The 17,944-nt window shown below is 55.8% G+C and overlaps 1 protein-coding gene across 2 annotated transcripts in view; it reads left to right on the top strand.

Moving 5' to 3' along the window:
• The first annotated feature begins 355 nt into the window (after nucleotides 1-355).
• LOC122392322 (transcriptional enhancer factor TEF-1-like) overlaps nucleotides 356-17,944 on the top strand; it is a 64,837-nt gene continuing 47,248 nt past the window's right edge. Inside the window, exon 1 of one of the 2 annotated variants that reach the window (XM_043387046.1) lies at nucleotides 356-709. The gene's annotated coding sequence lies outside the window, so the exon portion shown is untranslated. Of the gene's footprint in view, nucleotides 710-15,317; nucleotides 15,904-17,944 lie in introns of those variants that run through there. The other variant, XM_043387047.1, reaches the window with a different exon arrangement.

The following is a 17,944-nucleotide window of genomic DNA, read 5'->3' as shown; positions in this document are numbered from 1 at the left end:
ACGGCGGACGTGAGAGTCCTGGCTTCTTATTGCAGGTACAAACATACCTGTATCATTTTGGGCTCATTTTGAGTTGTTAATTTGAAATGATAAGAAGAGTCAGACATTTTTTTTTTCTCACAGACAATGACAATATTACATTGTTTTTGTATTGTCATTGTCTGTTAAATGATGAAAGCGCCCATAGGCCACGTCTCTTATGCACTGGTACCTACCGGATCGGCCTGCATCGTCAGTCGACTGCGGTTGCTAGTGCTTATAGATGGCGCCGCGATCGCGTTCCGTCATGTGGCGCCACGTAGCGAGAATAGATACAACTAGAAGCTGGCTCAGTGGCAGGGCTATTTTCAGATATGACGTCATAGATGTAATGGCACTTGTTCGTAGGTATTTCGGACGAGTTGAAAGCCAAAAGTAACACATATGGCTTAGTATCACTACTACTGTATCAGCACGTGTGGAATATTCATGCAACTTGTTCAAATATGCCGACAGGACCGAAAAACAGTGGCCGCTAAAATAAGAACCGCCTAAATGTTTCGCCGTTGGCCGCGCCTGGGCTTTCTGTTGTGCGCAGAGCGGCTGCGCGGTGGCGCCGCGTTGTCGGGATTCTTTGTCCAATTCCTGGCATACCTGAGCTCGGCTGCGTGAGCGCGTGGGTTGCACATTTCGGAGATACGTCGGAGCGACGCAGGGATCTCAATTTAAGGTAAGTCCTACTGCTACTGGATACGTTGGGGTGTTTGATGATTTCGCTTTCACACAAAAATTCACTGCTGCCTCAACATGCAGTGACTGCCTTGTGTCTGAGTCTGTCTTTCCGAGAGGCGAGGAAACTGTAAAGTGTAATGCAGCGCACTGTTGTGCTTTTGAGGAGCGGCTGTGGTGGTTTCATTGCTTTTGTGCGCCAGTTGGCTTTGCAGTGGTGTTTCAGCTGTATCTGTCTGGCCGGGGTGGGTACAGGTAGCCGCAGGTAGGGGCCCACCTTGGAGCGGCCCCGGCCGGCCGACGCCGAGCCGAGCCAGACGCCGCGAGTGAGTCACGGGTACCGTCTCGGGCGGCCCGTCTCGGCTCATGGTCGCGCCGACAGGCTAGCGTGGAACATGACCTCGGCTCCCCCCTAACCGATTCCGAGTGTATGACCCAATCGTGACTTGGCTAGGGTCAGCTGCAGCGTTCATGGTTCCCATCGCGGATCTGGCGGGTTGACATGTCATTTTGTCGGCCAGGTCAGCCACATCCTTTCTATCAATAAGCTTTTATTCAAAAAGACTTGTATTATCCCAAGGCAATGATCGTCTCTTACAATGGTGAATGCAACGCGACCGGTAGCGAGTGATTTTATTTGGTTTTACTGTTATTTCGTCATCACTTTGGCTGAGTACCCAACTATGAAGCTTATAGCTGGTCATTGACAGGGGACTGAGCCTCGCAAGCCCCGCTGTGTATCTGAATAATTGACTGGCTGCCGCGGCGCGGTGGCGGCCGGCGGTACAGACCGGTGTGAGGACGATCGGTGTACCTTACCTACAGGGGGACTTGTCCTGTCCTCTGCGCCGACAGTGCCACGGGAATCGCTGGCGGCAGCGGCCGGCGCGCCGCGCCACATTGGCCGCCTCTCGGTGCGCGTGTATCCCGGACCGGCTGAGCCGCAGCTCCGCGCCTCCAGAAAAGGCCAATTTCTGACATTGACGCACAGAAGAGGGCCGCGAATAGAACCCCATCGATTGTGCGAGTGCCGTGCGACGGCTCGGCGCGCGGCTGCAAGGCTGGGCAAGAAAGCTCGCTCGGCCCAGTCAGTACTAGTAGAGACGGCCGACTTGTTCGGAGCTCATCTGCCCTTCAATCATCGATCAGCCTCGCTTCATCGGCTTTTCAATCGCGGCTCTCCCACACAGTCTGTAGGTGGGTATCTGTTCTTTTTGTCTCTGACGTCGGTATGAACAAAGCCATCGTCTTATTTCATTCTTGCATCATTTACCAACAGGTTTGTTATAAGGCTGATCGCAACAACAGCATGGTTCTCATTTAGCAGCCGAAATTGTGTTTGCAGTTTGCAGTGCCTATTTTTACCAGTCTATCTCTTTGAACTGAATGTTTGAATGGAAAGTTCGCTGCATGCATTTTCCAGCAAACGCTCCCGCTTATTTGGTAATGACACACTGGCTAATTGTTACATAAGCATAACCTCAGCGTCAGTTATCAAATGAGTTCAATCAGTTCTCGCCCTGTCTCGTAATATATACCATCTCCAGGGATTTCCATTGGCAGGCGGGTTGTAGGTAAGTACAAAGAAGCTGCCTATAATCAAGGTGCGCGCAGCGACACCGTACACCTATACAGGGATCACACGGCACATCGTGTCGCGCTGAGTAAGGGACATTCCCGTGCGAATTTCCCCTCGGTGTGTGCACCTCCAATCAGTGTCGCCTCCTCTGCCGTATATCCCGTAATTGTGTGGCCAGTGAGCCAGTCGGCGGTGTATCGGTGCTCGTCCCGGAGTCCCTCAGTACCATACTCGGCCGACTGACCCGTCACCGCATCAGACGGTGCACAGGTTGCAAAATGTCCAGTCCAGCGGTTCTTTTTCGTCTGAGCAAATTAATTGTGTCGGGAAGCACCACCAGGTTCTGGGTACCCCATTCTTCGTTACCTGGCGACAAGCCTGTGTCGGGGTCCCTTTCATGCTCACCGGGATACCTACCTACCGTTGGTTGCCTGATCAGGCGGTCGCTGGCGCTGCTGGGCTCTCCTGGACCCAGTCCGGCTCTCAGTAGCCTGGTGCCGGCCGAGTGGACCCTTGTGTGGCTCCGCGGCCCCGGCGTGGACCCCGGTGCCGACTGATGCAGCTCCCCGGCCGCTCTGACCCCGTTGAGCGCGCGCCGCCGGCCGCCGCAGAGGCGCTGGCTGCAGGGCCGCGTCGTCCAGCTCGCTCATGTGCCGGCCGTCTGCAGGCCAACGGTAAATCTGAAATAGTACCGCGCCGCCCCGCCAAACAGGTTTTGCGCCGGTGCAGCGCGGCGCCCTGGTGCCATTGGTGCCGGGATGTGGAGGGGCGGAGGATGGTGCCGGTGGTGCGGACGGCCGCATCGGCTGGTGGGGTATTGCTGACCGTTGTTGACGATATCGCCGACTGGTTGCCGTTGAGGGTTGCAGTCTATTGAGCCTTGGCTATACGGCCGGTCTGGTCCGCCGGGCACCAAGTTCGGTACAAAAGGAGGCTGGGCCCCTGTCGCGGTGATTCGAGCGCCGCCGCCGTCTGGGGCGGCTGGCTGGCATCTGTAGTTTTCGACAATAGATGTCTGAAGCCTGCTTGTGAGTTACCTAACATCCCTACCTGCACAATAACTTCCGCAAATCACTGCAGACAGACGATCCGGACCAATGCATTCGTCGATCTCGTCCCGTGGTACCGTCGGTTCTGCTTTACCCGGAATGGCCTTACTCTTCACCTGTTAGACCGTTTCTAATGGCTGTAGTTACGGCTCGACGATGCGATATGAACTATCAAACTGGTGTGATATTGGAGGAAGCGATAGTTTATCAAACGCGTTTGATATTTACTTAATACGGAAAGCGATTAGATCAATTTCATCAGACCGATTGACGGAATAAATGCGGTGGCATGCCGATCCGGCCGCTTGGCATTCTGCAGGGGCCGATACCTTGTCGTTACATAGGTGGACGGCTTATCTGTGGACTGTGACGTCACATCCGGTACCCTTACGTGCGTGAACGGCAGTCCGTCAGCTCCTAGCTAGCTCCGTACGCTCTGATTTACCCCTCCGATTAGGTACCCTCCGATTGGTGGGGAGGGGAGAGGATGGTAATTTAAACAGTATGGTACACGCCACACGGTCTCTGTTTTGGTGCATAATTAATGAAGTATCTAATGACTTTACAGCAAACAAGGTCCACAGCTGATTAGGAATGAAAACTGGGTTCCAATCGGTATTTAGCAAATGTCTTTCATTGAAATTAATGTGATGATAGCCAGGCTTGAGGCTAGGTACTGTGATCGTGTATCTCACTGGACACTGGCGGATTCAGAAAGGCGGTCTGACGGCGCGTGGGATACCCAAACAAGTTTCTTCAAATTCCAAATGAATCATATGATTTCGATGACTTGCGCACTGCTGTGTACCTAGTTTAACCCTGGCCGGCCGAGGGGGGGGGGCGGGTGCCGCCCCCCCCCCCCCATAGGGTTTTTTTTCGCGATAGCTCCGAACACGCTGGCGATAGAGAGCTGAAACTTGGCATAACTGACATTTGATTTAAGCCGGATCTTTTGACACCAACCGCATTTTTGGGTCAGGTCAGGTCACTGACCTATGACCTCATAAGTGAACCTCTGCACGGTCTTCAGATGTCGCAACTTCGCAACACCCTCACTGCCAGACGAGATGTCACAGGGAAATGAAACTTGCAGGATCTAGTATCCATTATGAGTCTCACAACTTGTATATCTCGGATTTTTTTCTAAAGGTCATATGAGGTCAGGTCATTTTCGTGACCTCACCATTATAAGTCAATGGGGAAAAATGAAAACTGCTATTCTGGCGCCGGGAACGATCTCCAACTATCTCAAGCACACAGAATCGTGATTTGATGCACTCCTTGCAAGGTTAGATGCGTCACTTTTGCAATGTTGACCTTGCGTGACGTCATTTATGACGTCATCAAGGTCATATTAGTTTTTCGTCAATATCTCCCGATCAAATTGAGCTAGCGAGTCGGGAAAGCCACCAATGGACTCAGGAAGACCTGCCGAATCGAATGATATGCGACATGACCTCTTTCGACCAACTTCGTGACCTTGGGGTGCTGACCTGACCTTGACCTGAGGTCAACACCCTAAGTTGACCTGACCCGAACAAAAAGTATATCATTCGACGCGTCTGAGCGAGGCGAACACGATGCTGCCAAATTCGCGGCTCTGCGGCCGTTTTTTGCGAAGTTATTCACCAAAAACTGAACCGTACCTTGGGGCACTTGACCTGACCTCAGAGGTCACCGGTTGACCTAGGAACTTAAAATCGGGTACCAATCTCTGCGTCTCGTATCGGCGCACACGCTGGTTTTTTTCCGCGACGCGCTTACTCCACCAGGGGCGAAACGGCGAGGGGGGGGGTCGCACCCGCTCCCCCCCCCCCCCTCGGCCGGCGTGTATGTAGAAAACCAATAGGTCCGGCGAGGGTTAAAACCAACTTTTCCTAATAAAGGTTGTTCAGGTTTCATTTAATTCTAGAAAACAAAATCGCCGATCTCGGGCGCTGTGCAGGGGTAGGCATTTGCCGCAAATGTCCCCCCCCCCCCCTCTGTATCCGTCAGTGGTGAACCTCACTTCTTCACCAAACTGATGCATAGTAGCATCCGTGCCAAACACTCGTATTCTCATGATATGTTTTTTGAACTTACCAGATTTGCATTTAACCCTATTAGTGGCAGTCTCCTGGCTACCCCATATTAGTGGCAGGGGGGCTGTTTACGACCCCCCTTTATATCTCGAGATCTAACCGGCCGATTTTCAAAATTCAAACGGCATTCGATTTGGCTCAACGAGATCTACATTTCTAAAAAAAAATAAAATTAAATGTCAATAGGGGGGGTAGAGGGGGGTAAAAACGGGCAAATTACAGATACATTTTCAGGCGCGCACACAGGATTTTTGAATGGGGGGGCACGACCTTCGAACTGGGCCCCCCATGCCGAAGGGCCCCCCCCAAAAAAAAAAAAAATACGGCCCACGGGGCTATATTTCGGTTGGTTTGAAGCTTGAGCAATTGGTTTGTCAATGCATGGTAAAAATTATTTTGGTAGGGGAGAGAGGTCATATTGCGCCACCTTAAGGATACCGGCCTATTGCGGCTAAAGTTGACCAGCTGTCATGCTTGATGATATCTCAAATTGTACCTCAGTTATTTTGGCATCAAATTACAACTCCTAATTTGTATCACACCCATAAAAATCAACAAGAGAAAAGTTTTCCGACACACCTGCAAAGGGCGCATTTACGGACTACCCCATCAAAAAGCGCCCATGCCTCTCATGTAAAAGCGCCCTATTAAAAACAACGGTTTGCCACCTAACTAAGTAGCCTATTTGAACGTGTCAGCCCATTAACCATTTATGCTGTGAAGGCTAAGGTAATGGTAAGGTGAGCGCTCTAATAATCAAAGTGTTCAATGAAATGTGTCCCAACCACCAGATGCTGTTTCTCTGGGTTGAAGAATAGGGCGCAAATAGGGTGGGCGCAATTACGAATGGAACACATTTTTCATGAGCTTCAAATATGGCAAGGACAGCGAAGCCACGGTGGTGATAAACTTTCAAAACTACCATTAAACGAGCAATTAACAATGATTATTAGTTGAATCACTATCTCTAAGATAAACCATGACACTAGCAAAGGTCGAAATAGACTGTTTCGCATAAGAAAATAGATGAAATCACAAAAAATGGTCTGCGAGAAAGCTGAGACATCTCACCTGCCCCCGTGGACCGGAATAAGAGCGAGTTATTGGTGGTGAAGTAAATGCACACATTCGAGCATTCATTCGAATCGAATTTTGGACAGGGGGAAGGTGTGGCGCATTTAAGAACATGGCGCAATATGACCTCTCTCCCCTACCAGCTTAATTTTCAAAACATATATATTTTTACGCTAGGCTGTTTTTTTCTCAAATGCGACTCAGAGCCGGTACATATACCTAATCATCTAATTTATTACGTAAAACATTTCATTAATACACATTTTTGCAGGTCCCTCAGAAATCAGCCCCGGGCAGCGACTGACTGCCGGCCGGCCGACCGGCCCCGGTTGGCTAGAAGCAGGAGCCGGCCACTGTTTGGCCCGGATGTGTAGGAGCGGGAGCAGCACTCCTTTTTCACGTATATTCGCATATTTTTTTAGGCACATCGACATGAAATGTCATTATATCTGATACGATGCGGGATCACAGACTAGAGATCCAGCTTAGGGTAAGATGCCTAATTAGCGACCCTTTCCGATTTGCGACCTACCTCCCTACAGAAAAACTGGCAGGAGAAAACGGGGTAAAAACATCGTCAAAAGGTCAGCCATGCTTTGGTTATCAAATTAAATTATTTTCCGGTCGTCGATGTTTCTGGTAGGACGTTTCAGGTAAGTTTAAATAAAAATGACGAGTTTCTTATCCAAAACGTGTGTGTTTAGGCGCTGTCTAATGAAAAGCGATGCACATTAGGATGATGCACCTTTTTTATTCTGAATCGACATTCCTTTTTTAATTGATTGCCGTTTTCCCATAGTGAATCGCTCAACTGTGCACAGCATGGCGGTTAAAAATGTGTCGCAACTCATATTTCCTATTTGCGCCTGACATGGTCGCAAATAGCTCAAGAAGGGAAAGAAAGGGGAAAAGAGGGAAATGAAAATGAGGTGTTGCTGAAGCTTGCAATGTGTGGCAGGGGATGCCAAATGTTATCACCGACTGCAGGGGTGCCGAATTCAGCGCGGACCTCGAATATCAAACAAGATAGCCCGCAAAATTTGGGTTTCCGCCTTCTTTTCGCCTTCGGTGCATCACGTGATCAGTTTTTACTTACGTAAATGTGTTGGATAAACGTTCCTGTTCGAGTGATTGAGTGCTTTGCGTATAGGTTACCTTTTTGAGATCATATTTTATCTTTTCAGGCGTCGCATTTTTTGCCATTTTTAATATGGGGAAACCCATAGACTTATTAGCGACCCTCCCCGGTCGCTAATCGGGAAGAGTTCCCTATTAGCGTTTTTTGCAATGGTTTGCCAAAATGCTCACTACAAATAAGTTAGTGAATATTGGGGCAGAAAACGACTATATTTTAATAGAAAAATGAACGATCTCTCTGAAAATCAAGCCAGTAACACAGTGGCACCCACAGAGCGTGAGCAATGACGGTTCAAATTAAGGGGGTCGCTAATTAGGCACCTTACCCTATAACTTATATTTAATGCTTAACCAATGAATCAAATCAACAGGACTATGTACGATGCATGTCGGACACGTACCCAGAATTTCGCCCAAGAGGGGGTCACCTGCTGGTCACCTGACCCCGGGCCCGCGAGTCACCCGGGCGCCCGGGGTCAGCTCAGGCAAGGATGTACCCAGGACCTTTCGATGGGAGGAGGGAGGCACGGTGGGTCCAGTCTCACTGGCAGACGGGTCTCTTTAAAACGGTCTTTGCATGAGAAAATGTGGAAAATTGGCAAGCAAAAGTATCATTTATGCCCGAGGAGTGTGCCTAATGTACACTAATGCCTAATTTACATGGTATTTTACGAGCGAGCGAAGCGAGCGAGCTCCTCAGAGTCACCGGTGTGTGGCGCGTTCAGAGGTGCCAGTGAAAGGCCGTCAGATGCGCTGGTGTTGGGTCCTCACAGGCGCCGTTGCGGGGTCTTAGGGCTTAGAGACACTGGTGGGGCCATCATTGGCATGTGTGTGGCCCTGCAAAATGGCCTGCAAGTGGAAAGTGGCCCGTCATAGGCTGGCAAGGACACTCGGAGGCTGGTAAGAGGCCCTCAGAGTCACTGGTACGCGGCCCTCAGAGGCGTCGGTGTAGGCCCTTAAGATGCGCTGGTGGGGGTCCCTTGGAGGTAGGGCGAGGGGCCTCGCAGTTGCCGTTGTGGGTGCCTTTAGAAACACTGGTGTGGACCGTGTGTCTATCACAGACGGATGTGGAGCCATAGCAGCCAATCCCTCGTTGGCCGTTACTACTTAGGGCCCTGAGCGGCCGGCGAGGTCTCTCAGAAACCGGCATTGGGCCTTTATGAAGATAATTGTGGCTACATAGGAGCCAATAACGTCCCCCCACAAGCCCCGTGGTGTCCTTCCGAGTTGAAGTGCGGCCAGCGCGAACCCTCTGCTACCAACTGGCGCCGCAGGGCCCCTCGGTTTCGAAGGAACCCTAAACCCGAGAACGGGCACGTACCCCCTCGCTCCCTTGCTATGTCACTGAATCCAAGTGATGGGACCCTTAAGGTAATCAGGGGCGTTTCAGATGACCAGGGGTTTTCAATTGATCAGGGGCCCACCAGGTGACCATGGGCCCCTCTGGTAACCAGGCGCCCCTTAAGTAACCAGGGACCCCATCAATAACCAGGGCCCCTCAGTAAACGGGGGCCACTCAGGTAAGTGTAGGAGTCCCGCAGGTAACCAGGGCCGGCAAGGTTTCTCAGGTCCGTTTTTTGACAGGGCTCTTATTGACTCAGGTGCGAGCCCTTTGCCATCAGCAGAGGGCCCTTTCAAGCCTTTTGAGGGCCGTTTAACGTCTCTTGAGTTCCCACTGAGGCCTTCTAAATGCCCTTTGAGCAGTCGAGGGGCCTTTGAGGCCTTGTGAGGGTCTCTTGACGTCAGCTGAGGACCGTTGGACGCCAGCTGAGGATCGTTTTTGGGCCTTCTGATGGCCATTAGACGCCAATGGATGACCCTCTGACACCAACTGGGGCCCTCTGACACCAGCTAAGGGCACTTTAAGTTTGACGCTAGCTCAGGGCCCTCTGACATTAGCTGGGGGGCCCTCTGACGCTAGCCCAAGGCCCTTTGACGCTCTTTAAGGCCTTCTGAGGGCCCCTTGAGGTCTTCTAAGGGCCCCTTAAGGCTTTTTGAGGGCCGCTTGACGCCAACTGAGGACCGTTTGAGGCCTTCTGATGGCCATTTGGCGCCAGCTGGGGGCCCTCTGTCACCAGCTAAGGACCCTTTAGAGCCTTCGGAGAGCCATTTGACGCAAGGGCATGGCCCTCTGACGCCAGCTCAGGGACCTTTGACACCCTTTAAGGCCTTCTGACGTCCGTTTGACGTTAGCTGAGGGCCCTTGAGGCTATCTGAGGGCCCTTTAAGGCCATCTGAGAGTCCTTTGAGGTCATCTGAGGGCTCCTTAAGGCCATCTGAGGGCCCTTTGACACCATCTGAGGGCCCTTTGACACCATCTAAGGGCCCTTTGACACCAGATTAGGGCCCTATGACGCTAACTGAGGGCCCTTCGAGGCCATCTGAGGGCCTTTTGAGACCATCTGAGGGCCCTTTAAGGCCATTTGAGGGCCCGTTGTACACGGTCTTCGGTGGTCTAAGGATTAGTTAGAGGCCCATTTGAGGCGGCCTTCGGCTGGGCCCCCCCAACTCGAATGGGGGGGCACGGGCCCGTGTGCCCCCCCTTGTGTGCGCCCTTGTTAACATTTTAGACTGTTTATCACGGCCAGGTTTCTGAACCAATCTTAACGCAACTTTTGCCGATCGATAGAGAATGAACCAGGAATTCACATGGATCCTAAAAATATGCATTTTCAAAAATCATAGGCGGATACAGATCATTGAGATTGGGGGTACACAAAAAGTATAGTAAATAAGGTTTTTGTTGGTACTGTTTCTAAAAAGGGTGGCAATGGTCTTGTTATGTTACAATTTTCTTATGAGAGAACGACTAAAATTGTATTGGTCATGCATAGGCGGTGTCAGGGCACCTATGTTGGGAGGTAAAAAATAACCCCCCTTTTTGGACGCCTGGATCCGCCTATTATAGCAAAAAAATGTCAAAAGAGGATGCACAATAACTTTGTATATGTTATCACATGATACCTTTCATTCACTGTTCGTAAAACTGGTGCAGCATCGTGATCTTCGCCCAAATGACTCGCTTCACGAATTGGACCCCCAATTCCCAGTGCTCTGGAGCCGCCCCTGGTAAAGTTATGAACTTGAAATTTTCAGGGAATGTGCCCAATTTAGTTTTAGGAAAAGTCAGAAAATTTCAGCATCGTAGCTTCAGCGGTTTCGGAGATATTCCCGAAAAACCTGAGGGGTGGATAAAAACAACCCCCCCCCCCCTGCCACTAATAGGGTTAAATGGCCGTTCCGGCGGACAGCGCCTTTCGTGCCGACGTTCTTTCCCGGCATGCGTGGTTGGAACTGTGTTGGGGGTTCTCTGCGGGCCCTGCCCTTTGCGATTTTCGGCGGTGGGTGGGGGTCGTTCTGGCCCCGCGGGGCGCCGTGGGCCAGCTGGTGGGGTCAGCGGCGGCTCGGGGTTTCTCTGGTCTCGCTGGTCCGGCGGCGCTGCCGGCCGCCCGGTGACCGCTGGGCGCTAATGACGCTCGGCCTGAGGCCGGGTCACGGCGCGGCTGGTGTGGACGAGGGCCGTTCTCGGCTCCGACTCCGACCGCTCGGCGGAGGGCGGAACGGCTGCTCCCCGCCGATGGGGCGCGGCCACCAACGAGCCGCTCACTGGCGCCGAGACAGGAATCAGCTCTGGGAATGGAGTCAGCAAACCGGCGTTCCCGGAGATCAGCCGATATCGGTGTTCATCATTGTGTTCGCTGGTCGTTGAGGCCGTCACTGGTCAGTAGTCGTGCAGTGTATTTAATATCCTGGCCACCGCAGCTCCGAGGCCGTCCGTCTCACGGAGCCGGTCCGTCCGTCTCACGGAGCCGGGCCGGCCGTCTCGCGGAGCCGGGCCGGCCGTCTCGCGGAGCCGAGCCGACCGCGGCAGGTCTGTGGTGGCGGTCCTTGGAGCACGCCCACCCTATCGCCGCCGCCCACGGTGCCTCCGCCCAGGCCGGTGTCTGCAGAGCCGGCACACCCGAGCTGACGCGTTCTCACGTGATTCAGTAGTAGACACGCCCGTGCTGGGCGGTCTTCCGGTCCGGCCGGCTGCTGTCAGGGGCAGGACGCTCGCCGCAGACCGACCGACCGACCGCCGAGTGCCCGGCTATACGGCGTGGCTGCAGCGGTCGGTAGTATTCCACTGCGCACCGCCGCCGGCCGGTAGCATCACGGAGCGAGAGTCAGGGTCACGGAGCTGGAATCCGAGTCACGGAGCTGGAGTCCGAGTCACGGAGCTGGAGTCCGAGTCACGGAGCGGGAGTCCGAGTCACGGAGCTGGAGTCCGAGTCACGGAGCGGGAGTTCAAGTCACGGAGCTGGAGTCCGAGTCACGGAGCGGGAGTTCAAGTCACGGAGCTGGAGTCCGAGTCACGGAGCTGGAGTCAGTGACCATCTCACTGAGAAGCGGTGGAAGTCGATGGAAGGGAGCGGCGCTGACCCACGAGGTCATTTGACTGCTATTTTGAAGCACGGCCTGCGATATATCGTGCATCATACTCATAGAAGCGGTCACCCTAATCAATGCAATCATGTTGGCCGGTGAAGATTTACTCTCCCCTGCGAAGTGATGTATGACGGCGGTGTCTCGACTCTGTGTGCTGCCCGCGGGGATCGGGGCGCCGCCGCCCGTATTATCCCGTAGATGGGGTGCCATTACGTGTCGTGATGCCCGGAGACCGTCACGCTACCTATCCCGGGAGCGGTAGCGCCGGGATACGGGTCCCGGCGGTGGCGCGGACAGGGGTACGGGTCCCGGTGGTGGCGCGGACAGGGCTACGGGTCCCGGCGGTGGCGCGGACAGGGGTACGGGTCCCGGCGGCGGGGACCCGAGCGGCGTGCCGTGCCGCCGTCGAATTTGTCGTGTCCGATCGACCGTCGCCGTCGGTGTGAGCCTCCGCCGCTCCATACACCGCCGACCCATTATAACAGCCCCTAAAAAATCACACAATTTATGGACCCCGGCGCAATGGAGCGGCGGCCGGCAATTGGATGGCGCCGCCTTCAATGTGGACGGACGGGCATCGGCCGTTTGGACGGGACTGGGCCGCCGGGGCTGTCAGCCGCTGGGGGTCACTTGGCCGGCTCGAATCGGGCGGCTTTGTTAAACCGGGGCCTCTTTCGCCTGAAATTCCGCAAGAAATCCGGCGGTGGATTACACGGAGCTGCCGGTGTCCGCGGCCCTTTCAGCGGGTTTAATCCAAGGGCCGGGCCCCGATCGTGACGGCGCGCACTATATCAGCATTGAGTCATTATGCCTATTTCCGCCGCCGTTGATGACATTGAAGTCGCTCGTATATTTTCTATAATACGCATGCCGTTGTCCGTAGGTAGATGGAGCATGCATGGCTGATGAGGGGTTGGCTGGCCACCGTCGACCTGCACAGCCTCCCCAAGGACAGCATTCTCGGGCAGTCATGTTCAGCGGTCGTCACGGCCGGGCCTCATGGCTCGAACGCCGCTCATTGCATGGCAAAGGCAAGTTATGTAAATAGGCACATGTAATCACTTTGTCCTGTGCAAACTGCGAATTGACTTCCGTCGCAATGCGTGTCGAGGAATTGTGCCGAGATTTTTTAGGCGTCGAGCGGCGGCCCTGTTATGGGCAGCGAGCAAAGGTGTCGCCGCTGCGCCGCCAGCTGGAAACGAGCGCAAGTCAGGAAACGTCCATCCACGGTGCAGCCGGTGCAGTGCCGCCACCAACTGGATTCCATTCTTGAGACGTTGGGATCGGAAGCCTGCAGCATGTACACGACTGGACTCATTTGCCTCGCGCACCGCATGGGCTGTGGACATTCTGGCTCTACCAATGCCATCTCATGTATATACACATACCTACCTATAGCTTGCCGCTGGGTGTGGGCAGTTCATGACACTTCCAACGATCGCTGGTGAATGCCCACTACAGAACTGTCGAAGGTTTGCAATCGGCCTTCCCACTGGATGTTAATTGTTCAATACATAGATGTGTGCTTAAGCGGGCGTGGCAAGCATAAGTACTCATTAAGACACTTATCTGAATTCACCATTCATCGGGCTACTACGGTCCCCTGGAAGTCGTCCAAAGAGCCCCCCCCCCCCCCCGCCTTCCATTCGGCCACTGTCGCCGTGACAGTGTGACAGTCGGGCAGCAGGCGTGACAGGCGGACCGTCGTGACGGCTGTCCGTGTCGTACTGGCGGGCCGGCCGTCCGTGTCGTACCGGCGGGCCGGCCGTCCGTGTCGTACTGGCGGGCCGGCCGGCCGTGTCGTATTGGCGGGCCGGCCGTCCGAGTGTCGTACTGGCGGGCCGGCCGTCCGTGTCGTACTGGCGGACCGGCCGGCCGTGTCGTATTGGCGGGCCGGCCGTCCGTGTCGTACTGGCGGGCCGGCCGTCCGTGTCGTACTGGCGGACCGGCCGTCCGTGTCGTACTGGCGGGCCGGCCGTCCGTGTCGCTGTCGGCGGCCCGACAGCGACACCGTGATGGCCCGGCGACGAGGGCCCAGCTGCAGGGAGGCGTCTGACGGGTCGGGAGAGCGGTCTGCAGAGACGGCGGGCGGCTCCGGCCGGCCAGAGCCGCGCTTTTCGACGATCAATTTATCTGTCTCGAAAGTCAGATGACTGGAATAACCTGCCACAATGATGTCATATTAAGGACAGTTTTCATCTTTCGCTGTATTGTGTCGCTTACGAACTCACCGACTAATTTGTTCAGAGTTTCCCGAACCGAACTTTTCATTGAGCTCAAATCATCACAATGCTGATGCGGATTCCACGGGTCGGGCTGCTCGCTCGCCGTCCCAGCTCCTCCCTCCAGTGGCAGCGGGGGCTCCGTCGGCCGGAGAGGCAGTGCCGCTCCCGGTCGGTGGCTGACCGGCGCTGGCAGCGGTGAAAGCCGCTCTGACTCACACCGCCCCAGCGGCACCCCGCGGCGCCGTGTGTAAGGGTGCTGTGCTGGAGCAGCCGTCTGTGGCCTCCCTCCGTCGTTTGGTTGCGCTCTTCGGGCATTGGCATTATCAGTTGTCGGTTGCCGGCCTCTGACTGGATGCTGAGTGTTTTCTCGTGTCCGCGCGTCGTTTCACAGTCTCGTATCGGTGGGTAGGATACCGCCGCGGGTCCGCGCGTCCGCCGGGGCTCCTCGCCGCGCCGGCCGGCCGGCAGCACGCGCGGCTCGCCTCGCCGGCCGCCGTGACCGCCCACGGCGCGGAGTCGACTGGACAGCTATTTCCGGCCGACCAGGTGCGTCTCGGGCTCGGCGGCGCTTCAAACGAGCATTAAGTAAGGACGCGGACTGCTGGCCGGAGCGCCCGAGCCGGCGCCGACGCCGACAGGCGCCGTCTTCCGTACCGGATGAGATATAGGTCAAATGCAGGACAAGCTCGATTTTAGAGCGACACATTGGAACCTGTGAGAACGTGTGGTCAGACCGTAGCGCCCGTGGGCTGACCAGATGTGATGGTCCGGTGTGGGTGTTTATTTCTATGGTGGTCTCACTCCCCGACTGCCGCCACTGACCTGACCATTGATCTGACCAGCGATACTGGCCACCGATGCTGGCTCTGATCTGATCCCCATTGACCAATCTGGGCCGATCGGCGGCCGGCCGGCCGTTCCCACGGCCGCCGTCGGCCATTGTTTACCGGCGGCGTCTCGGTCCGGGACGCGGCCCCACCGACGGAGCGGCGCCGGCATCCGCGGACTGTCGGCCGACCGCGCGGCACGCGGCGACAGTGGCGGCCGCATAGCCGAGCCGGCCGCACCGCGCGCGTAAAAACCGACCGACGGCCATCGCCCAACGACCAGCCGGTAATTGGGGAAAAATAATTGTTTTCAGTCGTCGGTCGGCGGCGGTGGCGGACTGACGCGCTGAGTCGGAACCAGGGACGGACGGAGGACAGCGGACAGACGGGTGGACGGACGGAGGGCAGCGGACAGACGGGTGGACGGACCGAGGACAGCGGACAGACGGGTGGACGGACGGAGGACAGCGGACAGACGGGTGGACGGACGGAGGACAGCGGACAGACGGGTGGACGGACCGAGGACAGCGGACAGACGGGTGGACGGACGGAGGACGGGCCGTCGGCGGTGGACGCGTCAACACGGTCCCGGCCGGGTACGGACAGAAGTCGGCCGAGTGAACAGTGGACAGTGGCCGCGCTCCGGGTGATATCTGCCTTCGTGTCAGTGGCTTGGAGGGACTGAGCCGATTTTCACTCAGCACTGAGCCGGCCAGAACCTCTGGACTGGGACGGTCCCGGCATCTCGCGGTGTCGCGGTCGGTTCCCCGCCAGCCCTGCGGCACGGAGGTCCAGGTCAGAACACTGCCTGATGGGAGAGGGCAGTGGGACCGGGAGCCTCGAGTGGATTGGACCCTGCTTGACTGATAGTACCGTGTGCTGCCTTTCTTAACGTTTGGTTAATATGCCCTGCTATTTATTCCTTCATCGCTGCTAGCAATGTTAATCAACGAAACTCGATTGATGCATCCATAGCTTATTTCACATGGGATCTTAAATTCATCGGGACTCTAGCTCACCTAATTGCTATCTGAGTCGTACCAGCCCTGAGACTGAAGTAACCGATTGAGTGAGATAATCGTTTGGTAAGGATTTTTGTTGAGATCCCAAGATGTCACAGCCGGTTATCTTTTCGTACAAGAGCATGCCTGTTTCAGGTAACTATAAACTAGGGACACTTCGGCCCCTCTTCACTCACACAATTAACGCATAGGTTGATTATGAATTAGAAACTGAATTCAGCTATACGGGGCTGATTTTCAAAGAAGACTCCATTGTTGGATAAAGTCGTGGCGTGATCCGGTTCCGAACCTAATCAGCCAAAGGGAGCGGGCGGCTTGCCTGCCGTCGCCGGTGACGTATAGGTAACTAGCTTCCCGTGCCGATCGGGCCTGCGCCGTTCCTGGCATTCCCGCGCCGCTCCAGTCCGGCGCAGGATTCCGTCGGCGACGGTCCCGACGCGCCGGAAATGCCGCACGGCCTTTCTCCCGGATTCCCGACGATTGGTAACGCGGCCGCCGCCGGTCTGTGTCTCAGCTCATTTCTGTCGGAAGCCAGTTTCGAAACGGGCTTCCGATCCGTAAATGTGGGTCTTGTGCGCTCACCACGTCGCATTTAGCTTTTGCCGCTGATAAAGGGCGCACGATTCACATACAGTCCCACCACATCCCCTGTGCAGCTTTATCCCCGCGTGTGCAGCTCAGTTCCCGCGTGCACCGCCCGGCTGAGGACGGTCGGCCGCCAGCGCTGACGGGGCTCTCCAGCCGCGGCCGCGTATCGGTGCCCGCCGGCCGGGCCGACCAAGTACCCCCGCCGGCCGCCGGACGTCGTCGCCGTGTCGTGCCGTGCGCCAGTGCTGCCGCGGAGCCCCCGCCGCAGCCGGGGGCGCGCCCCGGGCCGTGACCGAGCGTGGGAGCCGGACAGCCGGCCGGCCGACCCGGCTCCAGCGCTGCCCGGGATGCCACGGAGAGCGTGCCGCCGCGCCGTGGCCGGCGGCGGTCCTCGGCGGCCGATACAGCCCATTGGCAGCGGCTGCAGCCGGGGTCGGGACCCGGCCCCCGGACAGAAGCGCTACCGCTCCGCACAAGACTGATGCTGATTAAAAGGGCTCGGAGCGGTTCGCAGATGATAGCGTTGGAACGGGTAGTTGGCTGCTGGGTATGGCTACAAAATGTCCTAATTGCACATGCCAGACAAATTACAAATGGTTTCTGTTGTACCTGCTACCGGGCTCAGCTTCATTCATATCAATTATGGGCATCATCCTCATTCCTTAGTAATGCCTGCCGCCTTAACGGAGTATGAGGAGGCTGATAGATTTGGTGTATTCTTGCCGATATAGGCAGTTTTACCAAGCACGTGAGATCTGCTTCTTTAATTCCCCCCCCCCCCCTTACAAACACAGCTCCGTTTATCTGTTCACGGCGTGCCCAGCCCAGTCTCAGCCGACCTGTCACGGCGCAACTGACTGAGACGGTAGAACTCATTCCAACTCCCCGGAGCGCCGGTCCCGTCACGGTGTTACCGTCACCCAAACAGAGCCTGTCCCGCCGCTCCACAGCACCTCAGCTGATGAGGTTGCCGTCTGAGGCTCAGTCTGCGGTGACACGACGATCCCGCCACATGAGCTGTACCGTCGTGCCGCCGGGGGGTTGCCGCGCGCCGGTCGCGTCACGGCGTCGGCCGGCGGGGCGCAGCACGGAGTCACGCTGGCGTGTTTCCGTGTGTTTTCTGCAGACGCGCTGCTCGGCTCCGGCTGGCGGCTTCATCGCCGCACTCTTCTGACGGCCCGGGACGTCATGTGACGTCATCCGAGCAAAAATAGTCCGCGGCGGCG

This window comes from Amphibalanus amphitrite, unplaced genomic scaffold, assembly GCF_019059575.1.
Source record: "Amphibalanus amphitrite isolate SeventyFive unplaced genomic scaffold, NRLGWU_Aamphi_draft 000481F_arrow, whole genome shotgun sequence".
Lineage (NCBI taxonomy): Eukaryota > Metazoa > Arthropoda > Thecostraca > Balanomorpha > Balanidae > Amphibalanus > Amphibalanus amphitrite.
Note: the sequence above shows the minus strand (reverse complement) of the source record. Positions and strands in the feature narration are given on the sequence as shown.